Consider the following 24,534-nt stretch of genomic DNA (forward strand, 5'->3'; position numbering starts at 1 on the left):
CTCAAGGTGATGTCAAGGATCATTCAGCACGCATCGACCCAGTATCGCGGCTTGCATGTACTCAGCACACTTGTCTTCGCAAATCAGAGGCGTGCATTCATATTCGTAAATATTGATTCATAAGAGCATATCGTGACCTAACCCAAATGCCGATTTGGAATCAAATGGATTCCTAGTCCGTGATGTAGACTTGTATGTCTTCCGACAGGATGAAGGAATGCCATATTCTACGCTACGTAGAGAAGAAATGTAAGAAGCCTATAACAAAGGCACGTAGATCTGCCAAAGTGTACTAAGAGCAAAAGAGACAGACAGTAAAGTGCACATTGGGGTTGGTTTCATTTCTTGGAATTTCAGCCCCCATGAAACAAATGGATCCATGTCCTGAGAGTGCGGGTGTTTCAGCAGAAATCAGGCGACGCATATGTATTCCGGGTGTACGGATATCATAGGAACATAAGTCTCCTTTAGAGGGTCTCTGTGTACTGTGAACTGTTAGAAAGTTTAAAGACGTGTGAAACCATCAACTAAAAAGGGACCCACTTCCCTCCATTGGTACTGTGCATACAGATCTGAGCAAAAGGAAAGAGGGAAGAAGAAAGGCCCATGGGACGCTAGTGGGTAGAATCACATTTACCTTAGGCACCTCTCGTCGGATGCAGCCCCTCCCCCAACACTGACAAGATGCAGCAGCCATTGGGGATGGCAGGTACCGGTTGGATTCCAGGTGGAATGTTGGTGTGTACCACGAGGCTTGTTGTGGCTGTTGGATCCTAGGTAACCGGGCAGAGTTCTGTGGGTGGATCAGTGTGATGGAGGGGCTGCCGCCCTCTGTGGAGCTTGGCTTAGGTGTTTGGTCCGGGAAGCTGTGTAAGTTCGAGATACTGCTGCTGCCCAAAGACCTGAGTTCACAGGTCAGTTTCCAGAACCTTTCAGAGCAGACAGTGGAAGATCTGCCTGTCATCAGCTTACTGGTGAGGCTCCGAGGTACTTTCAGACTTGCCCAGTCCTGGTGAAGTCGACTTTAGGGGAGACACGAAGAGAAGCTGGGCGAAAAGCTGGCTGCACGGATTGAGGAGAGATGCGAACACATGGATGAGAGATGTTCTGCTACAATGGAGAATACTGGCGTGGAGACAGCTGTAGAGGATACCAGGCTCAAAAGACATTCATGAGACCTATTGATCCTCGCTGATACTGGCAGAAACATACGGAGTGCCAACGTGGACTTGAGGAAGTTCCTCAATTCTCTTCTCCAAGAACGGGTCCAAGGTCCCTGACATCTGCAAGAGAAGAGATGGCAGAGATGATCAAAACGCTCCTGTTCTTGGAAGAGGTCGTGAGAATCCACACGTCCCAAGGGGCATTCCCAAGCCATTCAGACCAGAATTCACCAAGCCCAGGTAAGCCTTTTCCCAGGTTTGGGCCTAGCTAGCAAGCACTTGCCCTTCCCTCCCCTCCACTCAGGCATCCATTTTGAAGGATCAGTACCTGAGCTGCAATGAAGCCATTACGAGAAGAGCAAGCCCCTCCTAGAATCAGACTTCCTCCAGCTTCACACTCTGTGAACAACAGTGAACTCCTTCAAGGTCAAATAGTCTCGGCTGAAATCGATAGGAATTGAATACTTAGCTCACACCTAGAAACGATGGCCTTCCGCTAGATTCAGCCAATGTTGTGTTTATGTCTTCCCTGGGGTGAAGGGAGTGTGGTAAGTCAGGGGAATCTTTGACTGAACTTGAATCTGTATTAGGCCTCAGTTTTTCAAGACAGTATAGGTAAATAGTACATGTCAGAAAGTGAACTGTACTGTCAAAGTCGCCAGTGACATTAAAGACACAGCTTCTGTGGATCGTCTTTCAATTGAGTCAAGCCCCCGGGGGCACTATATCATGGGGGTGCAGACTTGGTTGCGTTAAATGGCTTTACCCAACATGATCGGATGATTAATCGTTCTCATCACTGATAGAAGAACACCTGGTTCTCAATAGACTAGCATAACTGCAGCAGGGTTGTCCTAGCTATAATGCCTCTAGGTGCTTTTGGATTCAAACCTAAATGTATATATTTGGTTTGTTTCCTCTTGTATTTTCCTAGAGAGGGATGTTACCCCTTGAAATGCCAACATTGGCCAGTAGGTGTCACTGGGAGTAAAGGGCACCACATGCACAAGTGTATCCAAGGTTGGGGGTTATTTCATGTTTCCAATAGTTATTTCATGGTTCCTGTTGGTTTCGGAGGCTTCAACCGTAAAGAGCTGACATGACCCCTTTAACAGTTTGGACTGGAAGTTTGCATTCTTTCTGTCTAGGTTTTCCGTAGAGCTGACAAAATGTTACCAAAATTGACAAGTCTGGCTTCTAGGTCGATACAGTGTGTTTCAAAAAATAACTTCATTTTCGTATACTCCCAAAACATGTAAATGAATTCTGTTAAACTTCTTAAAGACTGCAAATGAGATATCAACACACTGTCAAAACAGGTGTCTTCGGACAATCCCTCCCACCAAGGCTGTATAGAAACAAAGAGCTAAGCAAATATCACATTTCTGTGAAATGTATCTGGATAGTGTTGATTCATCGATGCCCAGTTGGCAGAGAAGAAGTGCAACCTGCACTCACTCGCTCCCAGGTACAGAGCAATGGAAACATCCACTCACCCAGCCCTTGGCACAGGACACTTGCCGAAGAGAGGCCTGTTACTTCCAAAGACAGGATGAGGCCTCAGGACACCTGGAAGCAGGAGAAGGCAAAGCAGGGAATGGAAACCAGTGCAGGGTCTGACCCCTGGTGATGGAGCAACAAGGGTGAAACTCTGTTTACCTTGGACGCACACTCTCAAGCGGACAGGAGACATGGGATTGAAGGTGATGTGCTGAGATTTACAAGAGTGCACAGCAGATGCTTGGCTGACAGAACTCAAAGAATCCAGCGCAAAATATCCCCACAGTTGATTCTGAGACCAAGATCCGAGCTGCCAAATTTGAGGTAGCAGAGGCAACGGTCAGTGAGGGATAGGGCTACGGATGATGGCACACGCTGAGTCTCAGGGATCTGGAGTGCGTTGTGGGATGTGGTGGGTCGAATCAAGAGAGCAAACCGAACTGTGTACCAATGATAAAGCAACCACACTGGTCGCGCGGTTGAGATTACCGATATGTCCCATGGCCACACCCAGTGCATCTGCAGGACCAGGGACCAATTGGGCATCTTGCCAATAGAGCACGTGTGGGGCTGAATCAGAGCTATCGTGCATCTGGTCTGAGGGATCCAGGGGGCCTTGGGTTTGAAATCAGAATGAAAAGCCTTAGGATCTGCTACATTCATAACCTGGGCTGGGATTATGGTTTGGTTTGAGGCACAGGATGCGCAACAGCTCTGTGGTTGCCTTCGTGCACCCGTGCCACAAGGATGAGAGGACAAGGAAGAGTGGTCCAAGTCCACAGCGTGAGAAGAGGAAGCATTTCCTTCAGCACTATCTCCCAAAAGCGGATGCTACATTTTGGATGGCACCGGCACGGTACGGCACCGAGGACACCAAGGTAGGTCTGCGGGATCATTCCAGCAGGCCCTGATGTGTGACATCCATGGATGAGCTTCCACTGGTGTTTCAGTAGACAGAGAAGCTCTGGGAAGAACTGCTTTCATTGGGACATTCCCGTGGCACTACAAAGCACAAGCGCACTCTCAGTTTGCTTTTTTTTAAACACTCCAAAATGACATAGAGCAGAATGCAGAGCTGAGAACCTTTAGAAGCCTCATTTCCACAAGAGGAAGTGTCCTGTGCACTTTCAGAATTGTGAGATATGCGTAACCGAAATGAAGTTATGCTAATCGAAATAGTATGGGATGTTCATCACAACAAATGCAACACCAGCAATTGGAGATATACCAGACAACACACACAGGAACAGAATATGGCATCAATGTCTAGGAGAAGTTGTCCTCACAGAAATCCCATGGAATTGCGTAGAGACAAGAGTCTAAAATTTTCACTTAACAAAGCCCTAGAAGTCTACATTAGATACCTGATATTACCTGACCAGTAGAGATGAAGAAGTACAGTAAAAGAAACAGGAAGTACCATTTTCAGTTCCAAAGATATTGAAGGCCCAGAAGATAAGCTTTCCAACAACTAGACTGCAAAACGCTATCCAGACCAAGTGTTGAAATTGGAGGTCTGGAAAACCCTGAAGAACAACATTGTCTCAGAATCACAAAAGGCAGAATATCAGAAAAGGGGAAGAGAAAGTCTAAAGACGAGCCAAAAAATATCAGAAAACTCAATGGATGTGATCATATCAGGGCCAAAATTCAGCCCTTAGCAGACTAGATAATGCAGAGGGACGCGTGAATGACTGTGAAGACAGGGGAACAGAAATCCCTCGGTCAGAAGCAGACATAGGAAAGCAAGTGCAAACCAATGAAACATTGCTGTTGAATCCTGGGTTAAGACAGGGCATGAAAGACTAGAGTTCATAAGAGTCCGAGATGGAAAAGCAAGAGATAAAGAAACAAAAACTGTCTGAAAATGTATCTGTAGAAAAATCAGACTGAAACGTGCTGAAAGCCAAGAAAGAATCATCTATGCGAATTCAGGGATTACACAGCATCCAAAGGAGGTGGAATCCCAATAGACCTACCAGCAGCTGTATGATTCAAATCAACAAAGTTCACGAATATCCCAGTGATTTAAAATGCACCTGGAGGAAACAACATAGTCACAAGGGAACCTCCAGAGGGGTTTCAGCTGATATCTCGGCAGCAATATTGCAGGACAGGGAGGAGTGCCAGGACACAGACCATATCCTGAATGGCCAAATGCTGCCACCTAGGGTAGCCTATGCCCCATGACCACCATTTCTAATAACGGCAGAGCTAGAGAACTCCACAGACCGGCAAATCTTAAAAGAATTCAGCAGTTCAAAACTTCTTCTAAAAGGAAGGTTGAGAATACTCCCCTGAATAGAAAAGCAGCAAGATGAAATGGAAGGAAGAAAACCATTATTGGAAATGCAAGAAGAGCATGAGTGGCAAAGAAGAAACAAGAAGAAGGCAAGGAGGACATCAAAACCCTAAAGATGGGAGAGGGAAGCAGGAAATCATAGGTGATTGGAAGCACTCTCTTAAGTGAATCAGCTTATTGGACTCTCTGTTTGAAGCGAAAGGAGAGCTGCATGGCCTGACGTGTTTGCAAAACAAGCAAGAAGCAGACCAACAAAGAATCAAACCAACAAACAAGCACCAAAACGGTACGGTTGGCTGACATCTACCAAGGGAATCATGATTATTCAAAAGAAAATACTCAAGGTGATGTCAAGGATCATTCAGCACGCATCGACCCAGTATCGCGGCTTGCATGTACTCAGCACACTTGTCTTCGCAAATCAGAGGCGTGCATTCATATTCGTAAATATTGATTCATAAGAGCATATCGTGACCTAACCCAAATGCCGATTTGGAATCAAATGGATTCCTAGTCCGTGATGTAGACTTGTATGTCTTCCGACAGGATGAAGGAATGCCATATTCTACGCTACGTAGAGAAGAAATGTAAGAAGCCTATAACAAAGGCACGTAGATCTGCCAAAGTGTACTAAGAGCAAAAGAGACAGACAGTAAAGTGCACATTGGGGTTGGTTTCATTTCTTGGAATTTCAGCCCCCATGAAACAAATGGATCCATGTCCTGAGAGTGCGGGTGTTTCAGCAGAAATCAGGCGACGCATATGTATTCCGGGTGTACGGATATCATAGGAACATAAGTCTCCTTTAGAGGGTCTCTGTGTACTGTGAACTGTTAGAAAGTTTAAAGACGTGTGAAACCATCAACTAAAAAGGGACCCACTTCCCTCCATTGGTACTGTGCATACAGATCTGAGCAAAAGGAAAGAGGGAAGAAGAAAGGCCCATGGGACGCTAGTGGGTAGAATCACATTTACCTTAGGCACCTCTCGTCGGATGCAGCCCCTCCCCCAACACTGACAAGATGCAGCAGCCATTGGGGATGGCAGGTACCGGTTGGATTCCAGGTGGAATGTTGGTGTGTACCGCGAGGCTTGTTGTGGCTGTTGGATCCTAGGTAACCGGGCAGAGTTCTGTGGGTGGATCAGTGTGATGGAGGGGCTGCCGCCCTCTGTGGAGCTTGGCTTAGGTGTTTGGTCCGGGAAGCTGTGTAAGTTCGAGATACTGCTGCTGCCCAAAGACCTGAGTTCACAGGTCAGTTTCCAGAACCTTTCAGAGCAGACAGTGGAAGATCTGCCTGTCATCAGCTTACTGGTGAGGCTCCGAGGTACTTTCAGACTTGCCCAGTCCTGCTGAAGTCGACTTTAGGGGAGACACGAAGAGAAGCTGGGCGAAAAGCTGGCTGCACGGATTGAGGAGAGATGCGAACACATGGATGAGAGATGTTCTGCTACAATGGAGAATACTGGCGTGGAGACAGCTGTAGAGGATACCAGGCTCAAAAGACATTCATGAGACCTATTGATCCTCGCTGATACTGGCAGAAACATACGGAGTGCCAACGTGGACTTGAGGAAGTTCCTCAATTCTCTTCTCCAAGAACGGGTCCAAGGTCCCTGACATCTGCAAGAGAAGAGATGGCAGAGATGATCAAAACGCTCCTGTTCTTGGAAGAGGTCGTGAGAATCCACACGTCCCAAGGGGCATTCCCAAGCCATTCAGACCAGAATTCACCAAGCCCAGGTAAGCCTTTTCCCAGGTTTGGGCCTAGCTAGCAAGCACTTGCCCTTCCCTCCCCTCCACTCAGGCATCCATTTTGAAGGATCAGTACCTGAGCTGCAATGAAGCCATTACGAGAAGAGCAAGCCCCTCCTAGAATCAGACTTCCTCCAGCTTCACACTCTGTGAACAACAGTGAACTCCTTCAAGGTCAAATAGTCTCGGCTGAAATCGATAGGAATTGAATACTTAGCTCACACCTAGAAACGATGGCCTTCCGCTAGATTCAGCCAATGTTGTGTTTATGTCTTCCCTGGGGTGAAGGGAGTGTGGTAAGTCAGGGGAATCTTTGACTGAACTTGAATCTGTATTAGGCCTCAGTTTTTCAAGACAGTATAGGTAAATAGTACATGTCAGAAAGTGAACTGTACTGTCAAAGTCGCCAGTGACATTAAAGACACAGCTTCTGTGGATCGTCTTTCAATTGAGTCAAGCCCCCGGGGGCACTATATCATGGGGGTGCAGACTTGGTTGCGTTAAATGGCTTTACCCAACATGATCGGATGATTAATCGTTCTCATCACTGATAGAAGAACACCTGGTTCTCAATAGGCTAGCATAACTGCAGCAGGGTTGTCCTAGCTATAATGCCTCTAGGTGCTTTTGGATTCAAACCTAAATGTATATATTTGGTTTGTTTCCTCTTGTATTTTCCTAGAGAGGGATGTTACCCCTTGAAATGCCAACATTGGCCAGTAGGTGTCACTGGGAGTAAAGGGCACCACATGCACAAGTGTATCCAAGGTTGGGGGTTATTTCATGTTTCCAATAGTTATTTCATGGTTCCTGTTGGTTTCGGAGGCTTCAACCGTAAAGAGCTGACATGACCCCTTTAACAGTTTGGACTGGAAGTTTGCATTCTTTCTGTCTAGGTTTTCCGTAGAGCTGACAAAATGTTACCAAAATTGACAAGTCTGGCTTCTAGGTCGATACAGTGTGTTTCAAAAAATAACTTCATTTTCGTATACTCCCAAAACATGTAAATGAATTCTGTTAAACTTCTTAAAGACTGCAAATGAGATATCAACACACTGTCAAAACAGGTGTCTTCGGACAATCCCTCCCACCAAGGCTGTATAGAAACAAAGAGCTAAGCAAATATCACATTTCTGTGAAATGTATCTGGATAGTGTTGATTCATCGATGCCCAGTTGGCAGAGAAGAAGTGCAACCTGCACTCACTCGCTCCCAGGTACAGAGCAATGGAAACATCCACTCACCCAGCCCTTGGCACAGGACACTTGCCGAAGAGAGGCCTGTTACTTCCAAAGACAGGATGAGGCCTCAGGACACCTGGAAGCAGGAGAAGGCAAAGCAGGGAATGGAAACCAGTGCAGGGTCTGACCCCTGGTGATGGAGCAACAAGGGTGAAACTCTGTTTACCTTGGACGCACACTCTCAAGCGGACAGGAGACATGGGATTGAAGGTGATGTGCTGAGATTTACAAGAGTGCACAGCAGATGCTTGGCTGACAGAACTCAAAGAATCCAGCGCAAAATATCCCCACAGTTGATTCTGAGACCAAGATCCGAGCTGCCAAATTTGAGGTAGCAGAGGCAACGGTCAGTGAGGGATAGGGCTACGGATGATGGCACACGCTGAGTCTCAGGGATCTGGAGTGCGTTGTGGGATGTGGTGGGTCGAATCAAGAGAGCAAACCGAACTGTGTACCAATGATAAAGCAACCACACTGGTCGCGCGGTTGAGATTACCGATATGTCCCATGGCCACACCCAGTGCATCTGCAGGACCAGGGACCAATTGGGCATCTTGCCAATAGAGCACGTGTGGGGCTGAATCAGAGCTATCGTGCATCTGGTCTGAGGGATCCAGGGGGCCTTGGGTTTGAAATCAGAATGAAAAGCCTTAGGATCTGCTACATTCATAACCTGGGCTGGGATTATGGTTTGGTTTGAGGCACAGGATGCGCAACAGCTCTGTGGTTGCCTTCGTGCACCCGTGCCACAAGGATGAGAGGACAAGGAAGAGTGGTCCAAGTCCACAGCGTGAGAAGAGGAAGCATTTCCTTCAGCACTATCTCCCAAAAGCGGATGCTACATTTTGGATGGCACCGGCACGGTACGGCACCGAGGACACCAAGGTAGGTCTGCGGGATCATTCCAGCAGGCCCTGATGTGTGACATCCATGGATGAGCTTCCACTGGTGTTTCAGTAGACAGAGAAGCTCTGGGAAGAACTGCTTTCATTGGGACATTCCCGTGGCACTACAAAGCACAAGCGCACTCTCAGTTTGCTTTTTTTTAAACACTCCAAAATGACATAGAGCAGAATGCAGAGCTGAGAAACTTTAGAAGCCTCATTTCCACAAGAGGAAGTGTCCTGCGCACTTTCAGAATTGTGAGATATGCGTAATCGAAATGAAGTTATGCTAATCGAAATAGTATGGGATGTTCATCACAACAAATGCAACACCAGCAATTGGAGATATACCAGACAACACACACAGGAACAGAATATGGCATCAATGTCTAGGAGAAGTTGTCCTCACAGAAATCCCATGGAATTGCGTAGAGACAAGAGTCTAAAATTTTCACTTAACAAAGCCCTAGAAGTCTACATTAGATACCTGATATTACCTGACCAGTAGAGATGAAGAAGTACAGTAAAAGAAACAGGAAGTACCATTTTCAGTTCCAAAGATATTGAAGGCCCAGAAGATAAGCTTTCCAACAACTAGACTGCAAAACGCTATCCAGACCAAGTGTTGAAATTGGAGGTCTGGAAAACCCTGAAGAACAACATTGTCTCAGAATCACAAAAGGCAGAATATCAGAAAAGGGGAAGAGAAAGTCTAAAGACGAGCCAAAAAATATCAGAAAACTCAATGGATGTGATCATATCAGGGCCAAAATTCAGCCCTTAGCAGACTAGATAATGCAGAGGGACGCGTGAATGACTGTGAAGACAGGGGAACAGAAATCCCTCGGTCAGAAGCAGACATAGGAAAGCAAGTGCAAACCAATGAAACATTGCTGTTGAATCCTGGGTTAAGACAGGGCATGAAAGACTAGAGTTCATAAGAGTCCCAGATGGAAAAGCAAGAGATAAAGAAACAAAAACTGTCTGAAAATGTATCTGTAGAAAAATCAGACTGAAACGTGCTGAAAGCCAAGAAAGAATCATCTATGCGAATTCAGGGATTACACAGCATCCAAAGGAGGTGGAATCCCAATAGACCTACCAGCAGCTGTATGATTCAAATCAACAAAGTTCACGAATATCCCAGTGATTTAAAATGCACCTGGAGGAAACAACATAGTCACAAGGGAACCTCCAGAGGGGTTTCAGCTGATATCTCGGCAGCAATATTGCAGGACAGGGAGGAGTGCCAGGACACAGACCATATCCTGAATGGCCAAATGCTGCCACCTAGGGTAGCCTATGCCCCATGACCACCATTTCTAATAACGGCAGAGCTAGAGAACTCCACAGACCGGCAAATCTTAAAAGAATTCAGCAGTTCAAAACTTCTTCTAAAAGGAAGGTTGAGAATACTCCCCTGAATAGAAAAGCAGCAAGATGAAATGGAAGGAAGAAAACCATTATTGGAAATGCAAGAAGAGCATGAGTGGCAAAGAAGAAACAAGAAGAAGGCAAGGAGGACATCAAAACCCTAAAGATGGGAGAGGGAAGCAGGAAATCATAGGTGATTGGAAGCACTCTCTTAAGTGAATCAGCTTATTGGACTCTCTGTTTGAAGCGAAAGGAGAGCTGCATGGCCTGACGTGTTTGCAAAACAAGCAAGAAGCAGACCAACAAAGAATCAAACCAACAAACAAGCACCAAAAGGGTACGGTTGGCTGACATCTACCAAGGGAATCATGATTATTCAAAAGAAAATACTCAAGGTGATGTCAAGGATCATTCAGCACGCATCGACCCAGTATCGCGGCTTGCATGTACTCAGCACACTTGTCTTCGGAAATCAGAGGCGTGCATTCATATTCGTAAATATTGATTCATAAGAGCATATCGTGACCTAACCCAAATGCCGATTTGGAATCAAATGGATTCCTAGTCCGTGATGTAGACTTGTATGTCTTCCGACAGGATGAAGGAATGCCATATTCTACGCTACGTAGAGAAGAAATGTAAGAAGCCTATAACAAAGGCACGTAGATCTGCCAAAGTGTACTAAGAGCAAAAGAGACAGACAGTAAAGTGCACATTGGGGTTGGTTTCATTTCTTGGAATTTCAGCCCCCATGAAACAAATGGATCCATGTCCTGAGAGTGCGGGTGTTTCAGCAGAAATCAGGCGACGCATATGTATTCCGGGTGTACGGATATCATAGGAACATAAGTCTCCTTTAGAGGGTCTCTGTGTACTGTGAACTGTTAGAAAGTTTAAAGACGTGTGAAACCATCAACTAAAAAGGGACCCACTTCCCTCCATTGGTACTGTGCATACAGATCTGAGCAAAAGGAAAGAGGGAAGAAGAAAGGCCCATGGGACGCTAGTGGGTAGAATCACATTTACCTTAGGCACCTCTCGTCGGATGCAGCCCCTCCCCCAACACTGACAAGATGCAGCAGCCATTGGGAATGGCAGGTACCGGTTGGATTCCAGGTGGAATGTTGGTGTGTACCGCGAGGCTTGTTGTGGCTGTTGGATCCTAGGTAACCGGGCAGAGTTCTGTGGGTGGATCAGTGTGATGGAGGGGCTGCCGCCCTCTGTGGAGCTTGGCTTAGGTGTTTGGTCCGGGAAGCTGTGTAAGTTCGAGATACTGCTGCTGCCCAAAGACCTGAGTTCACAGGTCAGTTTCCAGAACCTTTCAGAGCAGACAGTGGAAGATCTGCCTGTCATCAGCTTACTGGTGAGGCTCCGAGGTACTTTCAGACTTGCCCAGTCCTGGTGAAGTCGACTTTAGGGGAGACACGAAGAGAAGCTGGGCGAAAAGCTGGCTGCACGGATTGAGGAGAGATGCGAACACATGGATGAGAGATGTTCTGCTACAATGGAGAATACTGGCGTGGAGACAGCTGTAGAGGATACCAGGCTCAAAAGACATTCATGAGACCTATTGATCCTCGCTGATACTGGCAGAAACATACGGAGTGCCAACGTGGACTTGAGGAAGTTCCTCAATTCTCTTCTCCAAGAACGGGTCCAAGGTCCCTGACATCTGCAAGAGAAGAGATGGCAGAGATGATCAAAACGCTCCTGTTCTTGGAAGAGGTCGTGAGAATCCACACGTCCCAAGGGGCATTCCCAAGCCATTCAGACCAGAATTCACCAAGCCCAGGTAAGCCTTTTCCCAGGTTTGGGCCTAGCTAGCAAGCACTTGCCCTTCCCTCCCCTCCACTCAGGCATCCATTTTGAAGGATCAGTACCTGAGCTGCAATGAAGCCATTACGAGAAGAGCAAGCCCCTCCTAGAATCAGACTTCCTCCAGCTTCACACTCTGTGAACAACAGTGAACTCCTTCAAGGTCAAATAGTCTCGGCTGAAATCGATAGGAATTGAATACTTAGCTCACACCTAGAAACGATGGCCTTCCGCTAGATTCAGCCAATGTTGTGTTTATGTCTTCCCTGGGGTGAAGGGAGTGTGGTAAGTCAGGGGAATCTTTGACTGAACTTGAATCTGTATTAGGCCTCAGTTTTTCAAGACAGTATAGGTAAATAGTACATGTCAGAAAGTGAACTGTACTGTCAAAGTCGCCAGTGACATTAAAGACACAGCTTCTGTGGATCGTCTTTCAATTGAGTCAAGCCCCCGGGGGCACTATATCATGGGGGTGCAGACTTGGTTGCGTTAAATGGCTTTACCCAACATGATTGGATGATTAATCGTTCTCATCACTGATAGAAGAACACCTGGTTCTCAATAGACTAGCATAACTGCAGCAGGGTTGTCCTAGCTATAATGCCTCTAGGTGCTTTTGGATTCAAACCTAAATGTATATATTTGGTTTGTTTCCTCTTGTATTTTCCTAGAGAGGGATGTTACCCCTTGAAATGCCAACATTGGCCAGTAGGTGTCACTGGGAGTAAAGGGCACCACATGCACAAGTGTATCCAAGGTTGGGGGTTATTTCATGTTTCCAATAGTTATTTCATGGTTCCTGTTGGTTTCGGAGGCTTCAACCGTAAAGAGCTGACATGACCCCTTTAACAGTTTGGACTGGAAGTTTGCATTCTTTCTGTCTAGGTTTTCCGTAGAGCTGACAAAATGTTACCAAAATTGACAAGTCTGGCTTCTAGGTCGATACAGTGTGTTTCAAAAAATAACTTCATTTTCGTATACTCCCAAAACATGTAAATGAATTCTGTTAAACTTCTTAAAGACTGCAAATGAGATATCAACACACTGTCAAAACAGGTGTCTTCGGACAATCCCTCCCACCAAGGCTGTATAGAAACAAAGAGCTAAGCAAATATCACATTTCTGTGAAATGTATCTGGATAGTGTTGATTCATCGATGCCCAGTTGGCAGAGAAGAAGTGCAACCTGCACTCACTCGCTCCCAGGTACAGAGCAATGGAAACATCCACTCACCCAGCCCTTGGCACAGGACACTTGCCGAAGAGAGGCCTGTTACTTCCAAAGACAGGATGAGGCCTCAGGACACCTGGAAGCAGGAGAAGGCAAAGCAGGGAATGGAAACCAGTGCAGGGTCTGACCCCTGGTGATGGAGCAACAAGGGTGAAACTCTGTTTACCTTGGACGCACACTCTCAAGCGGACAGGAGACATGGGATTGAAGGTGATGTGCTGAGATTTACAAGAGTGCACAGCAGATGCTTGGCTGACAGAACTCAAAGAATCCAGCGCAAAATATCCCCACAGTTGATTCTGAGACCAAGATCCGAGCTGCCAAATTTGAGGTAGCAGAGGCAACGGTCAGTGAGGGATAGGGCTACGGATGATGGCACACGCTGAGTCTCAGGGATCTGGAGTGCGTTGTGGGATGTGGTGGGTCGAATCAAGAGAGCAAACCGAACTGTGTACCAATGATAAAGCAACCACACTGGTCGCGCGGTTGAGATTACCGATATGTCCCATGGCCACACCCAGTGCATCTGCAGGACCAGGGACCAATTGGGCATCTTGCCAATAGAGCACGTGTGGGGCTGAATCAGAGCTATCGTGCATCTGGTCTGAGGGATCCAGGGGGCCTTGGGTTTGAAATCAGAATGAAAAGCCTTAGGATCTGCTACATTCATAACCTGGGCTGGGATTATGGTTTGGTTTGAGGCACAGGATGCGCAACAGCTCTGTGGTTGCCTTCGTGCACCCGTGCCACAAGGATGAGAGGACAAGGAAGAGTGGTCCAAGTCCACAGCGTGAGAAGAGGAAGCATTTCCTTCAGCACTATCTCCCAAAAGCGGATGCTACATTTTGGATGGCACCGGCACGGTACGGCACCGAGGACACCAAGGTAGGTCTGCGGGATCATTCCAGCAGGCCCTGATGTGTGACATCCATGGATGAGCTTCCACTGGTGTTTCAGTAGACAGAGAAGCTCTGGGAAGAACTGCTTTCATTGGGACATTCCCGTGGCACTACAAAGCACAAGCGCACTCTCAGTTTGCTTTTTTTTAAACACTCCAAAATGACATAGAGCAGAATGCAGAGCTGAGAACCTTTAGAAGCCTCATTTCCACAAGAGGAAGTGTCCTGCGCACTTTCAGAATTGTGAGATATGCGTAACCGAAATGAAGTTATGCTAATCGAAATAGTATGGGATGTTCATCACAACAAATGCAACACCAGCAATTGGAGATATACCAGACAACACACACAGGAACAGAATATGGCATCAATGTCTAGGAGAAGTTGTCCTCACAGAAATCCCATGGAATTGCGTAGAGACAAGAGTCTAAAATTTTCACTTAACAAAGCCCTAGAAGTCTACATTAGATACCTGATATTACCTGACCAGTAGAGATGAAGAAGTACAGTAAAAGAAACAGGAAGTACCATTTTCAGTTCCAAAGATATTGAAGGCCCAGAAGATAAGCTTTCCAACAACTAGACTGCAAAACGCTATCCAGACCAAGTGTTGAAATTGGAGGTCTGGAAAACCCTGAAGAACAACATTGTCTCAGAATCACAAAAGGCAGAATATCAGAAAAGGGGAAGAGAAAGTCTAAAGACGAGCCAAAAAATATCAGAAAACTCAATGGATGTGATCATATCAGGGCCAAAATTCAGCCCTTAGCAGACTAGATAATGCAGAGGGACGCGTGAATGACTGTGAAGACAGGGGAACAGAAATCCCTCGGTCAGAAGCAGACATAGGAAAGCAAGTGCAAACCAATGAAACATTGCTGTTGAATCCTGGGTTAAGACAGGGCATGAAAGACTAGAGTTCATAAGAGTCCCAGATGGAAAAGCAAGAGATAAAGAAACAAAAACTGTCTGAAAATGTATCTGTAGAAAAATCAGACTGAAACGTGCTGAAAGCCAAGAAAGAATCATCTATGCGAATTCAGGGATTACACAGCATCCAAAGGAGGTGGAATCCCAATAGACCTACCAGCAGCTGTATGATTCAAATCAACAAAGTTCACGAATATCCCAGTGATTTAAAATGCACCTGGAGGAAACAACATAGTCACAAGGGAACCTCCAGAGGGGTTTCAGCTGATATCTCGGCAGCAATATTGCAGGACAGGGAGGAGTGCCAGGACACAGACCATATCCTGAATGGCCAAATGCTGCCACCTAGGGTAGCCTATGCCCCATGACCACCATTTCTAATAACGGCAGAGCTAGAGAATTCCACAGACCGGCAAATCTTAAAAGAATTCAGCAGTTCAAAACTTCTTCTAAAAGGAAGGTTGAGAATACTCCCCTGAATAGAAAAGCAGCAAGATGAAATGGAAAGAAGAAAACCATTATTGGAAATGCAAGAAGAGCATGAGTGGCAAAGAAGAAACAAGAAGAAGGCCAGGAGGACATCAAAACCCTAAAGATGGGAGAGGGAAGCAGGAAATCATAGGTGATTGGAAGCACTCTCTTAAGTGAATCAGCTTATTGGACTCTCTGTTTGAAGCGAAAGGAGAGCTGCATGGCCTGACGTGTTTGCAAAACAAGCAAGAAGCAGACCAACAAAGAATCAAACCAACAAACAAGCACCAAAAGGGTACGGTTGGCTGACATCTACCAAGGGAATCATGATTATTCAAAAGAAAATACTCAAGGTGATGTCAAGGATCATTCAGCACGCATCGACCCAGTATCGTGGCTTGCATGTACTCAGCACACTTGTCTTCGGAAATCAGAGGCGTGCATTCATATTCGTAAATATTGATTCATAAGAGCATATCGTGACCTAACCCAAATGCCGATTTGGAATCAAATGGTTTCCTAGTCCGTGATGTAGACTTGTATGTCTTCCGACAGGATGAAGGAATGCCATATTCTACGCTACGTAGAGAAGAAATGTAAGAAGCCTATAACAAAGGCACGTAGATCTGCCAAAGTGTACTAAGAGCAAAAGAGACAGACAGTAAAGTGCACATTGGGGTTGGTTTCATTTCTTGGAATTTCAGCCCCCATGAAACAAATGGATCCATGTCCTGAGAGTGCGGGTGTTTCAGCAGAAATCAGGCGACGCATATGTATTCCGGGTGTACGGATATCATAGGAACATAAGTCTCCTTTAGAGGGTCTCTGTGTACTGTGAACTGTTAGAAAGTTTAAAGACGTGTGAAACCATCAACTAAAAAGGGACCCACTTCCCTCCATTGGTACTGTGCATACAGATCTGAGCAAAAGGAAAGAGGGAAGAAGAAAGGCCCATGGGATGCTAGTGGGTAGAATCACATTTACCTTAGGCACCTCTCGTCGGATGCAGCCCCTCCCCCAACACTGACAAGATGCAGCAGCCATTGGGGATGGCAGTTACCGGTTGGAATCCAGGTGGAATGTTGGTGTGTACCGCGAGGCTTGTTGTGGCTGTTGGATCCTAGGTAACCGGGCAGAGTTCTGTGGGTGGATCAGTGTGATGGAGGGGCTGCCGCCCTCTGTGGAGCTTGGCTTAGGTGTTTGGTCCGGGAAGCTGTGTAAGTTCGAGATACTGCTGCTGCCCAAAGACCTGAGTTCACAGGTCAGTTTCCAGAACCTTTCAGAGCAGACAGTGGAAGATCTGCCTGTCATCAGCTTACTGGTGAGGCTCCGAGGTACTTTCAGACTTGCCCAGTCCTGGTTAAGTCGACTTTAGGGGAGACACGAAGAGAAGCTGGGCGAAAAGCTGGCTGCACGGATTGAGGAGAGATGCGAACACATGGATGAGAGATGTTCTGCTACAATGGAGAATACTGGCGTGGAGACAGCTGTAGAGGATACCAGGCTCAAAAGACATTCATGAGACCTATTGATCCTCGCTGATACTGGCAGAAACATACGGAGTGCCAACGTGGACTTGAGGAAGTTCCTCAATTCTCTTCTCCAAGAACGGGTCCAAGGTCCCTGACATCTGCAAGAGAAGAGATGGCAGAGATGATCAAAACGCTCCTGTTCTTGGAAGAGGTCGTGAGAATCCACACGTCCCAAGGGGCATTCCCAAGCCATTCAGACCAGAATTCACCAAGCCCAGGTAAGCCTTTTCCCAGGTTTGGGCCTAGCTAGCAAGCACTTGCCCTTCCCTCCCCTCCACTCAGGCATCCATTTTGAAGGATCAGTACCTGAGCTGCAATGAAGCCATTACGAGAAGAGCAAGCCCCTCCTAGAATCAGACTTCCTCCAGCTTCACACTCTGTGAACAACAGTGAACTCCTTCAAGGTCAAATAGTCTCGGCTGAAATCGATAGGAATTGAATACTTAGCTCACACCTAGAAACGATGGCCTTCCGCTAGATTCAGCCAATGTTGTGTTTATGTCTTCCCTGGGGTGAAGGGAGTGTGGTAAGTCAGGGGAATCTTTGACTGAACTTGAATCTGTATTAGGCCTCAGTTTTTCAAGACAGTATAGGTAAATAGTACATGTCAGAAAGTGAACTGTACTGTCAAAGTCGCCAGTGACATTAAAGACACAGCTTCTGTGGATCGTCTTTCAATTGAGTCAAGCCCCCGGGGGCACTATATCATGGGGGTGCAGACTTGGTTGCGTTAAATGGCTTTACCCAACATGATCGGATGATGAATCGTTCTCATCACTGATAGAAGAACACCTGGTTCTCAATAGACTAGCATAACTGCAGCAGGGTTGTCCTAGCTATAATGCCTCTAGGTGCTTTTGGATTCAAACCTAAATGTATATATTTGGTTTGTTTCCTCTTGTATTTTCCTAGAGAGGGATGTTACCCCTTGAAATGCCAACATTGGCCAGTAGGTGTCACTGGGAGTAAAGGGCACCACATGCACAAGTGTATCCAAGGTTGGGGGTTATTTCATGTTTCCAATAGTTATTTCATGGTTCCTGTTGGTTTCGGAGGCTTCAACCGTAAAGAGCTGACATGACCCCTTTAACAGTTTGGACTGGAAGTTTGCATTCTTTCTGTCTAGGTTTTCCGTAGAGCTGACAAAATGTTACCAAAATTGACAAGTCTGGCTTCTAGGTCGATACAGTGTGTTTCAAAAAATAACTTCATTTTCGTATACTCCCAAAACATGTAAATGAATTCTGTTAAACTTCTTAAAGACTGCAAATGAGATATCAACACACTGTCAAAACAGGTGTCTTCGGACAATCCCTCCCACCAAGGCTGTATAGAAACAAAGAGCTAAGCAAATATCACATTTCTGTGAAATGTATCTGGATAGTGTTGATTCATCGATGCCCAGTTGGCAGAGAAGAAGTGCAACCTGCACTCACTCGCTCCCAGGTACAGAGCAATGGAAACATCCACTCACCCAGCCCTTGGCACAGGACACTTGCCGAAGAGAGGCCTGTTACTTCCAAAGACAGGATGAGGCCTCAGGACACCTGGAAGCAGGAGAAGGCAAAGCAGGGAATGGAAACCAGTGCAGGGTCTGACCCCTGGTGATGGAGCAACAAGGGTGAAACTCTGTTTACCTTGGACGCACACTCTCAAGCGGACAGGAGACATGGGATTGAAGGTGATGTGCTGAGATTTACAAGAGTGCACAGCAGATGCTTGGCTGACAGAACTCAAAGAATCCAGCGCAAAATATCCCCACAGTTGATTCTGAGACCAAGATCCGAGCTGCCAAATTTGAGGTAGCAGAGGCAACGGTCAGTGAGGGATAGGGCTACGGATGATGGCACACGCTGAGTCTCAGGGATCTGGAGTGCGTTGTGGGATGTGGTGGGTCGAATCAAGAGAGCAAACCGAACTGTGTACCAATGATAAAGCAACCACACTGGTCGCGCGGTTGAGATTACCGATATGTCCCATGGCCACACCCAGTGCATCTGCAGGACCAGGGACCAATTGGGCATCTTGCCAATAGAGCACGTGTGGGGCTGAATCAGAGCTATCGTGCATCTGGTCTGAGGGATCCAGGGGGCCTTGGGTTTGAAATCAGAATGAAAAGCCTTAGGATCTGCTACATTCATAACCTGGGCTGGGATTATGGTTTGGTTTGAGGCACAGGATGCGCAACAGCTCTGTGGTTGCCTTCGTGCACCCGTGCCACAAGGATGAGAGGACAAGGAAGAGTGGTCCAAGTCCACAGCGTGAGAAGAGGAAGCATTTCCTTCAGCACTATCTCCCAAAAGCGGATGCTACATTTTGGATGGCACCGGCACGGTACGGCACCGAGGACACCAAGGTAGGTCTGCGGGATCATTCCAGCAGGCCCTGATGTGTGACATCCATGGATGAGCTTCCACTGGTGTTTCAGTAGACAGAGAAGCTCTGGGAAGAACTGCTTTCATTGGGACATTCCCGTGGCACTACAAAGCACAAGCGCACTCTCAGTTTGCTTTTTTTTAAACACTCCAAAATGACATAGAGCAGAATGCAGAGCTGAGAACCTTTAGAAGCCTCATTTCCACAAGAGGAAGTGTCCTGCGCACTTTCAGAATTGTGAGATATGCGTAACCGAAATGAAGTTATGCTAATCGAAATAGTATGGGATGTTCATCACAACAAATGCAACACCAGCAATTGGAGATATACCAGACAACACACACAGGAACAGAATATGGCATCAATGTCTAGGAGAAGTTGTCCTCACAGAAATCCCATGGAATTGCGTAGAGACAAGAGTCTAAAATTTTCACTTAACAAAGCCCTAGAAGTCTACATTAGATACCTGATATTACCTGACCAGTAGAGATGAAGAAGTACAGTAAAAGAAACAGGAAGTACCATTTTCAGTTCCAAAGATATTGAAGGCCCAGAAGATAAGCTTTCAAACAACTAGACTGCAAAACGCTATCCAGACCAAGTGTTGAAATTGGAGGTCTGGAAAACCCTGAAGAACAACATTGTCTCAGAATCACAAAAGGCAGAATATCAGAAAAGGGGAAGAGAAAGTCTAAAGACGAGCCAAAAAAATATCAGAAAACTCAATGGATGTGATCATATCAGGGCCAAAATTCAGCCCTTAACAGACCTGATAATGCAGAGAGACGCGTGAATGACTGTGAAGTCAGGGAAACAGAAATCCCTCGGTCAGAAGCAGACATAGGAAAGCAAGTGCAAACCAATGAAACATTGCTGTTGAATCCTGGGTTAAGACAGGGCATGAAAGACTAGAGTTCATAAGAGTCCCAGATGGAAAAGCAAGAGATAAAGAAACAAAAACTGTCTGAAAATGTATCTGTAGAAAAATCAGACTGAAACGTGCTGAAAGCCAAGAAAGAATCATCTATGCGAATTCAGGGATTACACAGCATCCAAAGGAGGTGGAATCCCAATAGACCTACCAGCAGCTGTATGATTCAAATCAACAAAGTTCACGAATATCCCAGTGATTTAAAATGCACCTGGAGGAAACAACATAGTCACAAGGGAACCTCCAGAGGGGTTTCAGCTGATATCTCGGCAGCAATATTGCAGGACAGGGAGGAGTGCCAGGACACAGACCATATCCTGAATGGCCAAATGCTGCCACCTAGGGTAGCCTATGCCCCATGACCACCGTTTCTAATAACGGCAGAGCTAGAGAATTCCACAGACCGGCAAATCTTAAAAGAATTCAGCAGTTCAAAACTTCTTCTAAAAGGAAGGTTGAGAATACTCCCCTGAATAGAAAAGCAGCAAGATGAAATGGAAAGAAGAAAACCATTATTGGAAATGCAAGAAGAGCATGAGTGGCAAAGAAGAAACAAGAAGAAGGCAAGGAGGACATCAAAACCCTAAAGATGGGAGAGGGAAGCAGGAAATCATAGGTGATTGGAAGCACTCTCTTAAGTGAATCAGCTTATTGGACTCTCTGTTTGAAGCAAAAGGAGAGCTGCATGGCCTGACGTGTTTGCAAAACAAGCAAGAAGCAGACCAACAAAGAATCAAACCAACAAACAAGCACCAAAAGTGTACGGTTGGCTGACATCTACCAAGGGAATCATGATTATTCAAAAGAAAATACTCAAGGTGATGTCAAGGATCATTCAGCACGCATCGACCCAGTATCGCGGCTTGCATGTACTCAGCACACTTGTCTTCGGAAATCAGAGGCGTGCATTCATATTCGTAAATATTGATTCATAAGAGCATATCGTGACCTAACCCAAATGCCGATTTGGAATCAAATGGATTCCTAGTCCGTGATGTAGACTTGTATGTCTTCCGACAGGATGAAGGAATGCCATATTCTACGCTACGTAGAGAAGAAATGTAAGAAGCCTATAACAAAGGCACGTAGATCTGCCAAAGTGTACTAAGAGCAAAAGAGACAGACAGTAAAGTGCACATTGGGGTTGGTTTCATTTCTTGGAATTTCAGCCCCCATGAAACAAATGGATCCATGTCCTGAGAGTGCGGGTGTTTCAGCAGAAATCAGGCGACGCATATGTATTCCGGGTGTACGGATATCATAGGAACATAAGTCTCCTTTAGAGGGTCTCTGTGTACTGTGAACTGTTAGAAAGTTTAAAGACGTGTGAAACCACCAACTAAAAAGGGACCCACTTCCCTCCATTGGTACTGTGCATACAGATCTGAGCAAAAGGAAAGAGGGAAGAAGAAAGGCCCATGGGACGCTAGTGGGTAGAATCACATTTACCTTAGGCACCTCTCGTCGGATGCAGCCCCTCCCCCAACACTGACAAGATGCAGCAGCCATTGGGGATGGCAGGTACCGGTTGGATTCCAGGTGGAATGTTGGTGTGTACCGCGAGGCTTGTTGTGGCTGTTGGATCCTAGGTAACCGGGCAGAGTTCTGTGGGTGGATCAGTGTGATGGAGGGGCTGCCGCCCTCTGTGGAGCTTGGCTTAGGTGTTTGGTCCGGGAAGCTGTGTAAGTTCGAGATACTGCTGCTGCCCAAAGACATGAGTTCACAGGTCAGTTTCCAGAACCTTTCAGAGCAGACAGTGGAAGATCTGCCTGTCATCAGCTTACTGGTGAGGCTCCGAGTTCCTTTCAGACTTGCCCAGTCCTGGTGAAGTCGACTTTAGGGGAGACACGAAGAGAAGCTGGGCGAAAAGCTGGCTGCACGGATTGAGGAGAGATGCGAACACATGGATGAGAGATGTTCTGCTACAATGGAGAATACTGGCGTGGAGACAGCTGTAGAGGATACCAGGCTCAAAAGACATTCATGAGACCTATTGATCCTCGCTGATACTGGCAGAAACATACGGAGTGCCAACGTGGACTTGAGGAAGTTCCTCAATTCTCTTCTCCAAGAACGGGTCCAAGGTCCCTGACATCTGCAAGAGAAGAGATGGCAGAGATGATCAAAACGCTCCTGTTCTTGGAAGAGGTCGTGAGAATCCACACGTCCCAAGGGGCATTCCCAAGCCATTCAGACCAGAATTCACCAAGCCCAGGTAAGCCTTTTCCCAGGTTTGGGCCTAGCTAGCAAGCACTTGCCCTTCCCTCCCCTCCACTCAGGCATCCATTTTGAAGGATCAGTACCTGAGCTGCAATGAAGCCATTACGAGAAGAGCAAGCCCCTCCTAGAATCAGACTTCCTCCAGCTTCACACTCTGTGAACAACAGTGAACTCCTTCAAGGTCAAATAGTCTCGGCTGAAATCGATAGGAATTGAATACTTAGCTCACACCTAGAAACGATGGCCTTCCGCTAGATTCAGCCAATGTTGTGTTTATGTCTTCCCTGGGGTGAAGGGAGTGTGGTAAGTCAGGGGAATCTTTGACTGAACTTGAATCTGTATTAGGCCTCAGTTTTTCAAGACAGTATAGGTAAATAGTACATGTCAGAAAGTGAACTGTACTGTCAAAGTCGCCAGTGACATTAAAGACACAGCTTCTGTGGATCGTCTTTCAATTGAGTCAAGCCCCCGGGGGCACTATATCATGGGGGTGCAGACTTGGTTGCGTTAAATGGCTTTACCCAACATGATCGGATGATTAATCGTTCTCATCACTGATAGAAGAACACCTGGTTCTCAATAGACTAGCATAACTGCAGCATGGTTCTCCTAGCTATAATGCCTCTAGGTGCTTTTGGATTCAAACCTAAATGTATATATTTGGTTTGTTTCCTCTTGTATTTTCCTAGAGAGGGATGTTACCCCTTGAAATGCCAACATTGGCCAGTAGGTGTCACTGGGAGTAAAGGGCACCACATGCACAAGTGTATCCAAGGTTGGGGGTTATTTCATGTTTCCAATAGTTATTTCATGGTTCCTGTTGGTTTCGGAGGCTTCAACCGTAAAGAGCTGACATGACCCCTTTAACAGTTTGGACTGGAAGTTTGCATTCTTTCTGTCTAGGTTTTCCGTAGAGCTGACAAAATGTTACCAAAATTGACAAGTCTGGCTTCTAGGTCGATACAGTGTGTTTCAAAAAATAACTTCATTTTCGTATACTCCCAAAACATGTAAATGAATTCTGTTAAACTTCTTAAAGACTGCAAATGAGATATCAACACACTGTCAAAACAGGTGTCTTCGGACAATCCCTCCCACCAAGGCTGTATAGAAACAAAGAGCTAAGCAAATATCACATTTCTGTGAAATGTATCTGGATAGTGTTGATTCATCGATGCCCAGTTGGCAGAGAAGAAGTGCAACCTGCACTCACTCGCTCCCAGGTACAGAGCAATGGAAACATCCACTCACCCAGCCCTTGGCACAGGACACTTGCCGAAGAGAGGCCTGTTACTTCCAAAGACAGGATGAGGCCTCAGGACACCTGGAAGCAGGAGAAGGCAAAGCAGGGAATGGAAACCAGTGCAGGGTCTGACCCCTGGTGATGGAGCAACAAGGGTGAAACTCTGTTTACCTTGGACGCACACTCTCAAGCGGACAGGAGACATGGGATTGAAGGTGATGTGCTGAGATTTACAAGAGTGCACAGCAGATGCTTGGCTGACAGAACTCAAAGAATCCAGCGCAAAATATCCCCACAGTTGATTCTGAGACCAAGATCCGAGCTGCCAAATTTGAGGTAGCAGAGGCAACGGTCAGTGAGGGATAGGGCTACGGATGATGGCACACGCTGAGTCTCAGGGATCTGGAGTGCGTTGTGGGATGTGGTGGGTCGAATCAAGAGAGCAAACCGAACTGTGTACCAATGATAAAGCAACCACACTGGTCGCGCGGTTGAGATTACCGATATGTCCCATGGCCACACCCAGTGCATCTGCAGGACCAGGGACCAATTGGGCATCTTGCCAATAGAGCACGTGTGGGGCTGAATCAGAGCTATCGTGCATCTGGTCTGAGGGATCCAGGGGGCCTTGGGTTTGAAATCAGAATGAAAAGCCTTAGGATCTGCTACA

At 46.4% G+C, this 24,534-nt stretch overlaps 1 long non-coding RNA gene across 2 annotated transcripts; it reads right to left on the minus strand.

Moving 5' to 3' along the window:
- Positions 1-22,242: 22,242 nt before the first annotated feature.
- On the minus strand, positions 22,243-24,188 carry LOC140695360 (uncharacterized). 2 transcript variants are annotated; one of them, XR_012071086.1, is made up of 4 exons: positions 24,036-24,188; positions 23,873-23,945; positions 22,705-22,775; positions 22,266-22,496 (listed from the first exon to the last, which is right to left on the minus strand). It is a non-coding gene; the product is annotated as an uncharacterized lncRNA (long non-coding RNA). The 2 variants fall into 2 exon arrangements; XR_012071087.1 differs by lacking the exon at positions 22,705-22,775 and having other exon boundaries at positions 22,243-22,496.
- Positions 24,189-24,534: the final 346 nt, after the last annotated feature.

This window comes from Vicugna pacos, unplaced genomic scaffold (assembly GCF_048564905.1).
Source record: "Vicugna pacos unplaced genomic scaffold, VicPac4 scaffold_196, whole genome shotgun sequence".
Lineage (NCBI taxonomy): Eukaryota > Metazoa > Chordata > Mammalia > Artiodactyla > Camelidae > Vicugna > Vicugna pacos.